Raw genomic sequence first — 15,062 nt, forward strand, 5'->3', positions numbered from 1 at the left:
GATGGCAGCCGGGTGGGTGCCTTCCTCACAAAGCCCAGAGCCCACGCAGAAAGTAACTGGCTGCTTTCAAGGCCCTTTGGTTTAGATTAGTGATGACAAAGCTTTCTGGCCTCTGGTGTTAAATTTATTTTAAAAAATCTCTGTAATGATTGCCACCTCAGTTCTCTGGCACTACCAGATCTAGCACTAGCCTGCGGTCTGCCCTTGCTTTGGTATATAATCCATGGTGATTTTTCTCTTGACTCTCTCTGTCTCTTGTAAGCAGGCCCCTGTTCAGTTTGTGGTGCAGTTTAGCAGATGCACTGCCACCTGGGGAACCGATAGGAGATAATGCCCAAGTACTGCGGATTATTTGCAATTGGCTTCATCCAATTAATCTGAGCTGTACAAAGAAATGTGCATTTGGCACCTTTCCTGAGAAGACTCTAAAGCCTGGGGAGCAGGAATTGCTAATGCATTATGCAAAACCTTGTTGCCATTTGCTTCCTAGTTTTATGAAGAGCAGCTTTTTATTGTTTATCCTGCCAAACAGGCCTTCTCCTTCAAACAATGAGTCAATAATTCAGAACACATCTACGTCCATTCATCACTTCTAGAGACGGCCCTGGGCTCCACAGTTCAGCTCTGGATACAAACTTCTCTGCAGCTTCTAGGCGTTTAGGTTTGGGGCTTTGGCTCAGCTTCTTGAGTGGATGAAGGCAAGTCAGAAAATCAGAAGTAGTTTTGACTAGTTAGTAAAATGGAGAGCTGCCAGACTGAAAGGGATGGCAAGCTACTTTGCCTGTGCCTGAGGAGAGAGGGATTAGGCATTTCAGCCAAACAGCTCATTCCTGCCTCCTGTTTGTACCATCCATTCTGCTGTTACTGCCTTTGTGGGATTAGAGAGAGGGTAGAGGAATGCCAGCGTGTACCAGAGGGCCCCAGTACAGCATCAGCAGCAGCAATCGCATCTGCCCTTTCTACCTCCAATGGCAGCAGGATTTCTCTGGCTTTCTGCCCTGGTCCTGTCCTAGTTCCTGTCCCTCCAAACCCCTCCTTGACAATCAAGAAGGTACAGAAAAATGTGTAGATGGTGATAGTGGAAGTGAAGGGAAGTTCTCTGGGTGTCCTGCCTCTGGGGAGGAGGGGAAGGGAGGAAAAGAAGTGGTCCCAAGGAGAAGAGACAACTGTAGGAGCAGAAAAAGTGCCCTGTCCCCTCACAACCTCCCCACACGCAGTCCCCTCTGTCCTCAAAAACCCCGCACAATATCACTGACACAATCCCCACTTTTCTCTCTCACATGCCTTTCCCCATCCCGTGACACCACTGCTACCCCTGCCTGCCTTGCCTGCTCCAAGGATGTCCTTGGCCATTACTGAGAGTTTGGGTTTGCATCATAGTGTAACCAATAAAAAGCCAAATTCTGGCCCCAGTAAATCACTCAGCAGGCTCCCACTCATTTTTGTGATAGGAACTCCTGGCCACTGTGAGATGTTGTTCTCTTGAAAACTAATCTATTATTATTATTATTATTATTATTATCCAGCTCTTCATGTTCTGAGACTGATCACTTCATGTGCATTCTTTCATTTAACTACTTTCAGAACTGAAAACCTATAATGGTGCATTATTTTTTTTTTTAACCTGAAAAAATAATCTCATGAAACATTCCCTGTCTCCTCTGTGTTATTCAGTCATGTGGAGATCCTGACATATATATATTAGGACTATTTGGAGAAGTTCCAAGTCTAAAGCCATAATGTTGGGGAACATGAAGCAACACAAGGCAGTCTTTTTTGTTATGGAGAAAGTAAATCCAAGAAGACTTCCTGGAGAAGCAAGGTAGGGAGGGAATATGAAAGAGGGAGGAGAATGAGAGAAACCATTCCTAAGCATTAGATTTCCTGATTGGTAGAGTTTCATTTCATTGCTCTGCTTTTAAGAATTACTTAGTGCAAAGCTGTAGCTGAAAGGAGAGGGAAGAATTTATTTTCTGTGTACTAAACCTTCAGACATAATAAGGTGGCATGCACTGTCCTCTCCCTCCCACTCTGATGCCTGCAGGTATTAACTGGGTGTGGAAAACAACATTTTGTGTTTGCAATTCAAGTGCAGAAAGGCAAAAGCAGAAAGGCAGAAAATCAATGTATTATCTCTCTTTACACAGAAACAGCATGACCCCTGGTTAATTTCACTAGTCACATAAATATAACTTCTATTTTAAGCATATACTTAAGTCCTGCTGATTCAATATTCAGCCCAAATGCAAATTACTTTTGTGGAATGAGGTTTGCATTGAACTGGATCTACTTAGTAAAATATTTCAATCTAGTATTTGAGGGAGAAAAGATGAATCTGGTCAATTGCTGCAAATGCCTCTGTAACAAAATTGATGCTTTACTCGTTGTTTGTGCTGGTTTTTAGTGAATTTTTAAAATTTTTTTGAGAGAGAACTACTGTGGAATGGAAGTCTGGTCTGGAGAAAAGTCACGGGCATCTGTACACATAATCACATCTTTTGAAAGTAGCACACTACATAAGATTTCCTAAACTGTACCAGAAAACATTGACATCCTGGAACTGAGATTTGCAATTTCAAATACCAGCTTTCCAAGCATAATTAGTGTCTTTGTAAATGTTTCAGTATCAAATTTGGGACTCACTTTGGACAAGCCAGTCCATAAAATCTCTGGGTTTTTTTCCCATTTATTATTTCCTTTGCCAATGTTCCAGGGATGACAGCTGTGATATTTAAAGCTGAGAAATAGTAAATTGAAATAGCATGTTTTAAAATATTTATTACATTTAATTATGATATATAAAAGTTGCTTTTGTTTATAATTCACTCTTTTTTCCTGATACTGTTCTTTTTTTTTCTTAAAGTACCTATGATACCCATCCTCCCTTATACAAAATACACAAATACTTTTACATAACCACAGCTTTCCTCTAGTCACACACCAAAATAGAGGGTAGAGAATATGAAAATTACTTATGACAGATGAGTCACATTAATATTTTGTTCTAAGCCATGAGAAAAATGACACAAGGGGTAGGAGTCGGAACACATCAAAACTCTTAGTGCTTTATGATCCAAAACCACAACTATCTCTTGAGGTGCAAAATGTTCTTTCTTCAAATAAAGTGTGAGAAAAACACAAAGAGTTTTGTACTGCAAATGCTGGCAGCACACAATGCTGCAATTATTCTCAATATTTTAAGATGCTTGAATCATAACCAAAACTTCAAGCAACACTGAGGTAAAAGCATTTTTATATTCCTTCACCAAAAAAAAAAAAAATCGAGATTGTCACAGTTGCTTTAGAAATGGTGTGCCAAATTTCTACTCGTGACTGATAATAAAAACAGAAGGGGGGATGTCATGACATCCTTTTGCTTTTTTTCTTTATTCCAGAGTAGTAAACCAAGAAACATTCAGATGATGCTCCTGTTAGCTTTATCAAATTTCTGTGCTGCTAAAAATATCTTGTATATTCTGTCTTTGAAAAGAATCATTCTGTTTCCCTTTTACAGGTACTTTACTGTTTCAGCGTATGTGGCAAACTTAGTCTGGATACAAAGCATTATCTTGCTTCCTAACTGGAGTAATAAATAGGATTGGTTGCATTGGGTACATTCTCAGTAGGTTGCCATTCACGCTTAGACTTAAGAAGAAACATTAATCACTCCATCTGATGTGATCAGGAAATATTGTCTGTAATTCAGGTCACCACTGGGTGAACTAGGTATTCTGTTTCCTAAGTATTCTTTTTTTTCATTCCTTCTTGACCTAGTATCCAATGGAGAGCTCAAGTCAGCAAGATGGTAAGCATCTTGCGTGAGCTCGTCAGCACCCTCAAGCCTTGGGAAAGGATGTGCTCCATTTGGTACCTGATGGAGGCAGGCAGGGACCTCTGTCAAAACACACTATGGGAGTTCTTCCCTGGCTGCACAATGGGTGCTTCAGTATAGACCTGACAGACACTTCAGCCTGCCAGGCCCTGGTTCAGAAAAATACTTAAGTGGGGAGAGATTTAAGCATGGCTGTGGCAACATGTATTTTCCTGACTATGATAACTTCTGTGTAACCGTACGTGTGCTGTAAACTCTACAATTACTCTATAGGATTGGAGTTTAGCTGTGTTTCTCATTGTGAGAGTGAATTAGGTCGGTAAGTATTAGTTCTGCTTAATTCCTCTTGTTTGTTCTTCCAGCTACTAGCAGGGGCCCTGTTCCTACCCACTGCCCATCGAAATCTGTCTTTTCCTCATATGATAACAAAAGTAGCTGTTCACAGTGCATACCATGCTGGGCTGGACTGGTTTTATGCCACTTTTTCATGCTGTGTAGGAGAGTTTAAACACGGAAAGTGAACAGACAATTTATGGAAAATCAATACGAAAGATTACAGATGAAAATTTAAGAACTAAATGGGTGGTCTTAACCAGACAATTCTTGTGGACTTTATTCAGAGAAATACATGGCTAAATAATTAGGAACCGGCACAATGCTTCGAATATCTAGCTGTAAAGGTGTTACCTTAAGCCAATAAAAGCAAGTTCTCCTTTTTCTCCATTTTTAATTTGTCTCATCATGTCTGAGGAATTTCTCAACCTTCTTAACTTATGCAATACTTCGAAATTTTTCTTTAGGTATAAAACACATTTCCTATCATCTGTTGAATGTCAGTACCTTGATTCTTTGTGATTAGACTATCAGAGGCTATTGGGGTGTGATTGTAACTTGATTGCAAATAGGTATAGTTGTTACACTTTGTTTAGTCCATGAAAATTCAGTGATTTAGTTTTTGTTTGCCAGGCAACCTGTGAGATACTTTCCTTGAGGTAAACATAGACACTGGGTAATGGCAGGCCATTTCTTTAGTGGTACTGGAACTATCATAAGATGTGTTTCTTGTTAATAGTAGCTTATAACTGTGATAAGCTTCTCAGGCTTTTCAGCCAAAGCAATTTCTACAAAACCACCTCCCAGAAAAGGTTTGTAGGAGCACGCTGAACTGCAATTCAAGAATAGGCCTCCGAGTGCCAAGAAGATTATAGGGAGGTATTATTGGTCCAGACAGAAATTTTGCCAGGCCTTCAGGACAGAATTATGTATCACTGCATGTTTCTCTCTGGTATGTTTCTACACCATGAACTTGGACAGAATTTCAAATTTATGATGAAATCTAAGCTCTGTTAAGACTACTGAATTTCTGTGTTGAAATTTTTCCTGATTCTAACTAATACATATAAAGATTTGCCAGTGCCAGCCAAGACTAGCTATTTCTGGGAGAGGTACCTGTAAAAGGAAACATTAGGTTTAAAGGGCATGGTGTAATTTTAGTCAGGTTATTTATGCATGCCTCTTCAAAAAGAAGAAAATAGAAAAGTGAACTTTCCAGTTGCTTACTGCTGCCAATCTCAACAAACCAATTCTTTATCCATCCTGGAATTTTTATCAGCTTAGTCTCATGTTATAAGGAAAAATGAAGTGAAATGCACATTTTTGATATAATCTAATAAAAAGTCAGAACACATAACTTGCTAATATAGCGTGCAATGACCAATGTGCTCTATTTACCACAGGTATAGGTAGTGTTCCTTACCCTGATCAGCACCAGCCAATTCTTGCTGCTTTGTTTGTTTGTTTGGCTAAGCTCCCTGAACCACACCACATCCTTGTATGTAAGTTACCTTAAAAAGCAAAGTGATAGCTATAAGGACTATGCTAACTTCTGGATAATATATTTGAAATAATTGTTCTAAACACCATAAATGTAATGATGAAATATCAGAGCAGAGAACAACTTTGACTGTCTTCTGAGTAGTCTACATGGGCAGAAACAAACAAACAAAAGTAAATTTTGTTCTCCATTGCTGATACCCAGATAATTGAATATTGGACACTCTACATCTTTGATCTTTGGCAAATGGAGAAAGCTTAAAGGAGATGAAATTGCCATACAGTTTGTATGTTAACATTATAGAATCTTGCATCATAAAGAAAAGGCAAAACTTTTCTGTTCAAGTCTCTAGAGCACTGAGTTGATAATTAAATATACTTCTGATTTATTTTTGAGAGTAATTAAGTGTTATACATTGAGTTATATACATGATTAGTTTCTTTGCTGAATCAGGGGCTTAAATTAAACTCGTGGAAATTCGCCCATATTTAGCAGAGAGCAAAACATCAATCACAGAAAAGCAGGGTGGGGGGTGGTGGATGGTGGTGGTCCTTCATTTTTCTCTTAAGAAAAATGAAAACAATTAAACATACTGGAACAGATGTGCCTTTTCTACTCTGGTTGGGTTGAGGAAATGAAAAGGAACATGGTCTACTACTATTAATCAAAAAGTAGAAATGTTATATTTGTATATTCAATCATAAAGTAAAATGCTTTCAGGTTTATAGAGGAAAAAATACTAACATGTTCAAAATGCCACCCTCAGAAGTAAAATGCCTCTGTGGACTGTAAAGTATGACCTCCCCTTCATCCTCCTTAGGGATTCATGCTGATTATTGTCCATTCCTTTTAAGGCAAGATTTTAGGAGTTTCCCATTACAGGCAAGTGGGAGAATTCCTCTCCATGCTAATATAGTACCTGATAAGCTTATGCCAGTGGCTTATTTGGTCATCATTACACTAGTATCTAAATATTCACATATTTATCTTCACAGTACCTTGTGAAGTGTAGAGAAAAGGTACTGCTCCCTTTTTATGGGTGGAATGAGGCTAAATCCTCTCCCCGGGGTTGGTCAGGAGGCGTGTAAGAGATGAGGGGCATAGGAATGAGCTATTCCCTGCCTCAGGGTAGTGCCTTAGTGGGTGAGCCTTCCTTTCTACAGGAATATGAAGCCTTACCCAGGACCAGCAGCACAAATACTGCTTGTGTGTTTGAAGAAATTATGACACATCCCACCTCTTGAACTATGTTTCACTTGGGGTCTGTCCTATGATCTCAGCCAGGTCTCATGTTCCCCTGCTCCTTGCCCCCCTAACCCCAAAAAGCACACCCAAGTGCACTTTTCCAAGCACTGAATTATTTTTATCTTATAAATGTATTATTAGCTAATTAAAACTTAGAGTACGCACTCTGTTTCTACCATGCTTGGAATTTCCATTCAAAAATTTCATCACTTGAAGTTATTATATAGGTGGTATTTATACATGTGACTGTACCAGCCTCCCAGCTGTACTGCTGTGCAAATTAAAGGCTTTAAAGAGACATCAGTTATAAGGTGAGAGGTGTGGCAAGTCAGAAATGATGCTCAGATGTCAGGCATGAGTAATGAAATAAACATTTCAAATGCCATTGAATATATTTAATTAATAAAATGGGCTGGTAAAAATGAGAACATTAACTAATGACTTTAAAAGAAGCATTTAAAGATTTTCTCAAATTTATACAATAAGAGACAGCACAAGCACTACAAAATACAATAAGTACTTTGACTTAGCTGAAGTCCTACAGGCAGTCTAGAAACAGAAAGATCATTTGGATGGAAATATAGCAGAGATTCTGGAAATAATTAAGCTATAAAAAGGCACAGGAGTCCAGGCTTTGATGAATTCCTGAGACCATTCTCGAAGAATAACAAAATGTACTAATGCTAATTCTAAGGAAAGATAATACCTCTTATGTTTCTAATCATAATCCTAAAACTTCTGAAATTACGAAGGTGCGTAGAAATTACAGATCCTGAAAAAAGATGGATTGGAAGACACTGGCAACATTCTGGCCAGCAGATTGGAAGTAATCTTCTCAAGTATAAATCAGATGTATCACTTCAGATTAATTAAGAACAAGTTCATAATTATGTTAGATCATTGATTTAATTTTACATTTTCATAAATGTAGAATTGAGTCTAATGTCAGCCTTTTCTGGAGGTGGCAAGAAGGATTTTGATAGAGTGGGATGGATTGGCTACACCCAAACTGTTCTCCATACTGTAGCTATCTAAACGGGGCAACAGAACAACTCTGTTCTGGAGATCACACTGCAATTAGTACTAAAATCAAATTTGCTGGTATATGGGAGAACAGCTCCAGGAGGTAACCCCTCTTTCTTTTATCCCTGTTGTTTTAATCTGAATTCAGTTGAAATCATATGCTACATCAGTTATAAACCCATTTTCTAGGTAAATTCTACCTTTCATCCACATCACATCAGAGCGACACCACAAAGTGATCTATACAGTTGTAACTTACACGATGGATCTAACATTACCTGTAGATAATTTAGACGATATGTGTGGTAGCAAATAAATCTGTCCTCTGTTTCCATGGCTTAAACTATTGAGAATTTAACAGACTTAATGCCTTCACTGATGTCCAAGTCATAGGGAAATGGGAAATTCCTAGGGACTTAAATAGTGTTATTGATTTAATGTGGGATGACCAGGTTGGAGGGACGGGGCGCTGGCGAGGGCCCTCAGCCTACTGCTCAGAGACGTGCTGGATGCACTGCAGCATGCTCGAAGCCTAGAGGAGAACGGCCAGGGGCTCCGGATGCAACAGGTACCAACGGGGTAACACTGTGAAGATACATCAAAAGAATCCCAGCCACCCCAGCCAGTAAGTCAGCCTCATCGGGGGCACAACTGAAATGCCTCTATGTGAACACACGGAGCATGGGGAATAAACAAGAGGAGCTGGAGACGTGTGTGTGCCTGCAAGGCTATGACCTTATTGGCATTACAGAGACGTGGTGGGATAGCTCCTGTGACTGGAGTGTTGGGATGGAAGGGTACAGGCTCTTTAGGAAGGACAGGCAGGGCAGGCAAGGAGGGGGCGTCACCCTCTATGTCAGTGACCAGCTGGAGTGCATGGATCTCCACCTGGGGATGGATGAGGAGCCCACTGAGAGCCTGTGAGTCAGGATTAAAGGGAGTGCTGGGGCAGGGGACATCATAGTGGGGGTCTGCTACAGGCCACCTGACCAGGGAGACCGAGCAGATGAAGCCTCTATAGGCAGATAGGGGCAGCCTCACGCTCACAATCCCTGGTCCTTATGGGGGACTTCGACCACCCTGACACCTGCTGGAGGGACAACACAGCTGAGCGCAAGCAATCCAGGAAGTTCCTGGAACGTGTCGATGACAACTTTCTCCTCCAAGTGATAGAGAAGCCCATGAGGAGAGGTGCCATGCTGGACCTTATTCTCACCAATAAGGAGGGCCTGGTAGGGGACGTCAAGCTCAAGGGCAGCCTTGGCTGCAGTGACCACGAAATGGTGGAATTCAGGATCCTCAGGTCAGTGAAGAGGGCATGCAGCAAGCTCACTACCCTGGACTTCAGCAGAGCAGACTTTGGCCTCTTTGGGGATCTGCTTGGTGGAATACCATGGGACAAAGCCCTGGAAGGAAGAGGGGCCCAAGACAGCTGGCTAATATTCAAGGGTCACCTCCTCCAAGCTCAGGAGCGATGCATCCCAGCGAAGAGGAAGTCAAGCAAAACCACCAAGAGGCCCCTGTGGATGAACAAGGAGCTCCTGGGCAAAGTCAAACAAAAAAAGGAAGCCTACAGAGGGTGGAAGCAAGGGCAGGTAGCCTGGGAAGAATACAGAGAAACTGTCCAAGCAGCCAGGGCTCAGGTTAGGAAAGCCAAAGGCCTGATAGAGATTAGTCTGGCCAGGGATGTCAAGGACAACAAGAAAAGCTTCTATAGGTATGTTAGTGATAAAAGGAGGACAAGGGAAAATGTGGGTCCCCTCCAGAATGAAACGGGTGACCTGGTTACCCAGGATATGGAGAAGGCTGAGGTACTCAATGACTTCTTTGCCTCAGTCTTCACTGACAAATGCTTGAGCCACAGTGCCCAGGTTGCAGAAGGCAGGGACTGGGAGAATGCAGAACCGCCCACTGTAGGAGAAAGATCAGGTTTGAGAATATCTAAGGAACCTGAAGGTGCACAAGTCCATGGGACCTGATGAGTTGCATCCGCAGGTCTTGAGGGAACTGGCGGATGAAGTGGCCAGGCCACTCACCATCATATCTGAGAAGTCCTGGCAGTCTGGTGAAGTTCCCGCTGAGTGGAAGAGGGGGAACATAACCCCCATTTTTAAGAAGGGTAAAAAGGAAGACCCAGGGAACTACAGGCTGGTCAGTCTCATCTCAGTGCCTGGCAAGATTATGGAGCAGACCCTCCTGGAGACTATGCTTAGGCACATGGAAGATAAGGAGGTGATTGGTGACAGCCAACATGGCTTCGCTAAGGGCAAATCATGCCTGACAAATTTGGTGGCCTTCTATGATGGGGTTACAGCGTTGGTGGACAAGGGAAGGGCAACTGACGTCGTCTACCTGGACTTGTGCGAGGCATTTGACACTGTCCCGCATGACATCCTTGTGTCTAAATTGGAGAGACATGGATTCGATGGATGGACCACTCGGTGGATAAGGAATTGGCTGGATGGTCGCGCTCAAAGAGTTGTGGTCGACGGCTCAATGTCCAAGTGGAGAACAGTGACAGGTGGCGTCCCTCAGGGGTCAGTACTGGGACCGGCACTGTTTAACATCCTTGTCAGCAACATGGACAGCTGGATGGAGTGCACCCTCAGCAAGTTTACCAACAACACCAAGCTGTGTGGTACAGTCGACACGCTGGACGGAAGGGATGCCATCCACAGGAACCTTGACAGGCTGGAGAGGTGGGCCCATGCAAACCTCATGAAGTTCAACAAGGCCAAGTGCAAGGTCCTGCGGGTGGGCTGGCGCAATCCCAAGCACGACTATAGGCTGGGCGGGGAATGGATTGAAAGCAGCCCTGAGGAGAAGAAAGACTTGGGGGTACTGATTGATGAGAAGCTCAACATGAGCCAGCAGTGTGCGCTTGCAGCCCAGAAAGCCAACGGTGTCCTGGGCTGCATCAAAAGAGGTGTGACCAGCAGGTCAAGGGAGGTGATCCTGCCCCTCTACTCAGCTCCTGTGAGACCCCACCTGGAGTACTGCGTCCAGCTCTGGGGGCCCCAGTACAGGAGAGATATCGAGCTGTTGGAGCGAGTCCAGAGGAGGGCCACAAAGCTGATCAGAGGGCTGGAGCACCTCTCCTGTGAGGACAGACTGAGAGAGTTGGGATTGTTCAGCCTGGAGAAGAGAAGGCTCCGGGGAGATCTAACTGTGGCCTTCCAGTACCTGAAGGGGCCTACAGGAAAGCTGGAGAGGGACTGTTTATGAGGGAGTGTAGTGACAGGACAAGGGGTAATGGGTTTAAGCTGAAGGAGGGTCGATTTAGATTAGATGTTAGAAAGAAATTCTTCACTGTGAGGGTGGTGAGGCACTGGAACGGGTTGCCCAGAGAGGCTGTGGAGGCCCCCTCCCTGGAAGTGTTTAAGGCCAGGTTGGGTGGGGCTTTGGGCAACGTGGTCTAGTGGAGGGTGTCCCTGCCCATGGCAGGGGGGTTGGAACTAGATGATCTTTGAGGTCCCTTCCAACCCAAAACATTCTATGATTCTATGATTCTATGACCTTAGATACCACATTCAGAAGTGGTAGTCTAACCCTATATGGGCGCATGAAGTTAAACAAAATCTTTGGCTTTTGGGAACTGGAAAAATACCAGCCCTTTCTTCCCTCAAAAACTGATGAATGCAAATGAAAATATAAATTGACTTATCTTCCACAGCAGCTGGTTAATGCCTTTAATTTCTTAGGCAATAGTAGTACAAGGTTGACTGGGATAAGTTTAAGGTCTGGCAAACATTAAAAAGATATTTCAAATCTTAGCAGGATAGCTGGCAGGTTTAGTAGATACCATATTTGGTTATGATAACAGCAAAAACAAAAGATATTTTAATTTAAAATTGGACTTGAGTAGGACAAGGTCTGAAGAAGTAAGATGGGTCAAATCGCAAATCTCACTGATAGATATAACTGTGTTAGAAATCAAAACTAGCAACAGAATTCCACAGCTATTAACATCCTATTTTTATATCACTACTTCCAGGTGAATTTCTACTGGGGAAAGAAGCATAAAATTTCTGACTATAATGGTATTACTCTGACAAAGGATGGCGAAAATTAGATATGCTTTGACTCCCAAAAACAACAAGAGAAAATGAATCTTTCATTCATCTAAAATGAGCACTTATTTGAAGAAACATAGAAAGATATCCCTGTGGGTTGCTTTTTCCCCAAGATGAAATCTTCATTAATTAGATGTATGAATTCTTGCTGAGGTCACCAGCTCAAGGAACATAAATGTCTCCAGAAGAGGATGTGAAATGTGGTAGTTTTAAGAAACCATGTATCCCCTACATGGTGCATCCTATTCTGAGACTAAAAAAAAGATAGGGGTAAATTGGGCAGAACACATAAAGATATGTAGTCAGCTTATCTTTGGCAGCTTAAGAGCACATGAAAAACAGTCTTGTTAAATAAAGGATCCACCTTCCACAGAAGTCATATCAGCCAGCAGGGAAGTCTTTTAACAGCTCTGTGCTAATGTGTCGCCATCTGCAAAATGATTATATTAACATTTACCTACCTCATAGTGGAAGTTGGAAGAGCTTAATTAACATGTGTAGTTATTTAAAGCTCTTGGGTTGAAAGCTGTGCTAGAGGTCCAAAATATTTGTTAATATTATTATTTCTATACTCAGATGATTTGCTCACGTTTGCAATGTGCCAGCATAGACATCTACTAGATGCAAGGCAATATTGGACAGTTCACCAAATAAGAAGCTCAGTGTTGTAAACAATAGGTCTAATTGGCAGGGTGCTTTGGAAGATCCACCCATCTTAAGGCTTTATTGCAACTCTTTGGCCATACAGAATATAGATCAGCTTCGATTTATGATTCTGCTAGCTCCAAAGCCACTAAGGAGCAGAGAGCTAGAGTCTGGAATGGAGCCGGGAATTCATTCCGGCAGCATGCAATCTCTTTTGGGCAGATGTCACAACCTCCGCCTTGGACTGAAAGCTCAGTGCGAGCCAGCAGAAAATACGTTTTTCATATGCTGGGTAATAAGGCAAATGCTGTTATTTGGAACTGCTAGCAAAGACACATGCTGACAGTTGGTATTAAAGGCAATGGCACCTGCTAGGCACATTGCAAGGGGAGAGGCGAAATCTGATCCTCGTTGAAGTCAAGGGAAGTTTTGCCATTGACTTCAAACGTGCCAGAATTTCGCTTACAATCATTAATGATTTATATGTGTATCTGTAAGGTTATGGGTAGTTTATGAAATTTTTATACATAGGCAGATGTCCATAATGTCGAATAATAGGGATGCTGAGATACCAAAGGAATAGAATTAGCATCATAAATACCTAGTAGAAAAAAATAGATCACACCTTGCATTAAAAATGGATTAATTCCAGAGTTTGACATCATCCCACACGGAAGTTGTAAAACAGACCATTCAGTGGCATTGAGGGCTGGTGAAAAGCACTTTTCAATGCATGGTTGGTTTGTCACTTTTAGTGGCAGGACACCGTCCAAGAATCTGCAGGGTGGAAAGAATTCCTGTGCATTCACTTTATGCAATAAATAAATTGCCTGACTCCTCTTTAAATTTATGCAAATCCATAGGCTTTGATGGAGATCAGAAATAATTTATCCAAAGCAAGCTCTGAGGAGAACTAGCTCTGGTTTTTGCTCAGTGTCTCTTTCTTCCTCTGTATTTTAGTATTATCAGTCTCCTGTGTCTACTTTTTTTTCTTGAAATTATATAAAGAACTTTGAAGCTTTTAATAACCTGCCAATAAAACCTCTGCATCTGAGTCTGCTAAAACACCCCTGCTTATTCTTGAAAGGGAGCAAATTTGCATGCAGGTTTTTGAGTATGCTGAGAGAATGTTTCTGTTGAAGTAATTTTTTCCAATAAAATCCCAGAGTGCTTGTTCTAGAGGCTGGTCTGACAGATGAAAAAATTTAGTCTGGTTGTGTGATTCCAGCGTATCTATCACTAGCCAACACACAGACACATGTGAGGCTTTTATGCAAAGCCTGGACAAGAGCCTGACGCCTTGTTTCAAACCATGCGCAGTCAGCTGTTAACTTGCAGCAAGAGGCAGCCAATCTGCTGTAACACACTATGGACAGACAAGAAAACCAACGAGAAAGCACTGTTGAGCTGTTCCTTCTTATGGTCCTTACAGAAGAGCATTTGGTAGCTTTGGTGTGGTGTAACTTATGCCCTGGCAAAATATAACTGTCTGCCCTTGCGAATACAAGCCTGAACCGTTCAGGTGGAAGTGATGCAAATCCCTTCCTGCAGAAGGGTCACTAGCAAGGATTCCCCTTCCTGGTGCTTCAGGATTCAGTTTAAACTGTCGATACCTTCTGTGCATGACTATGGCCTTTAGGTTCTCTCTTTCTGGTTGAAGATGGAGATATGCTGGAGAAACTATAATATCTGCTCTAATTCTACTAAAATCCTGGTTTTAGAGGAACTCTCAGTGACCAGGCAATACCATAGCACTTAGAAGGTACTTCCATTTTGGGGACTAAAGCAGAATGAAAGCTTGTCATCACATGAGGAATGGAAGCTGAGTCGACTCTGAAAATTTCTTCCAGGATGACTGTTGTAAGTGATCCCATCACCACAACAAAGGCACTAGGCTAGATAATCTGTGTTGCTGTGATTCTTCAGGAAATGCAGCAGCTGCTGTCCTGTCACAGTGGATGTATGGCAGATGGAGTCACCAGTCCAGTTTCAGAGAAAAGGTTGTGGGTAGTCTACTGGTGCTCAGGAAAGCGTAGTATGGTACTTTGCAGTCCATAAAAAGGGACAGAAGAACCCTATGCCTTCTGTTTTCTTTCCCTAATGTAATTGGTGGTGGTTGACAGCCAGGTTTTAAAAGGTGACCATGTTGTAAAGGAAAGTGTGACTATAATCAAGTGTCACTTTGCAATTACATGCATTACATTGCATGCACAGGTAACACAGTTCCACCTGCTCTTATCTGATGCAATCACATCACATGTCATAATGTCTTTTAAGTTTCAATAAGTACACTGTTTAATTTTTTCCTGCTTTATAGTATTTTCTTCCTAAATCTACCTCTAGATCCTGTAATACTCTTAACATATCTGCAAATCTACTACAGTAGCTACTTTATTTAAATAACAAGACT

The 15,062-nt window shown here is 41.9% G+C and overlaps 1 protein-coding gene across 3 annotated transcripts in view; it reads right to left on the reverse strand.

Annotated features, from left to right (window-relative positions):
• Positions 1–15,062, reverse strand: part of COL8A1 (collagen type VIII alpha 1 chain) — a 100,840-nt gene that overhangs the window by 39,792 nt on the left and 45,986 nt on the right. The gene's annotated exons all lie outside the window — the stretch shown is intronic.

This window comes from Grus americana, chromosome 1 (assembly GCF_028858705.1).
Source record: "Grus americana isolate bGruAme1 chromosome 1, bGruAme1.mat, whole genome shotgun sequence".
NCBI classification, from domain to species: domain Eukaryota; kingdom Metazoa; phylum Chordata; class Aves; order Gruiformes; family Gruidae; genus Grus; species Grus americana.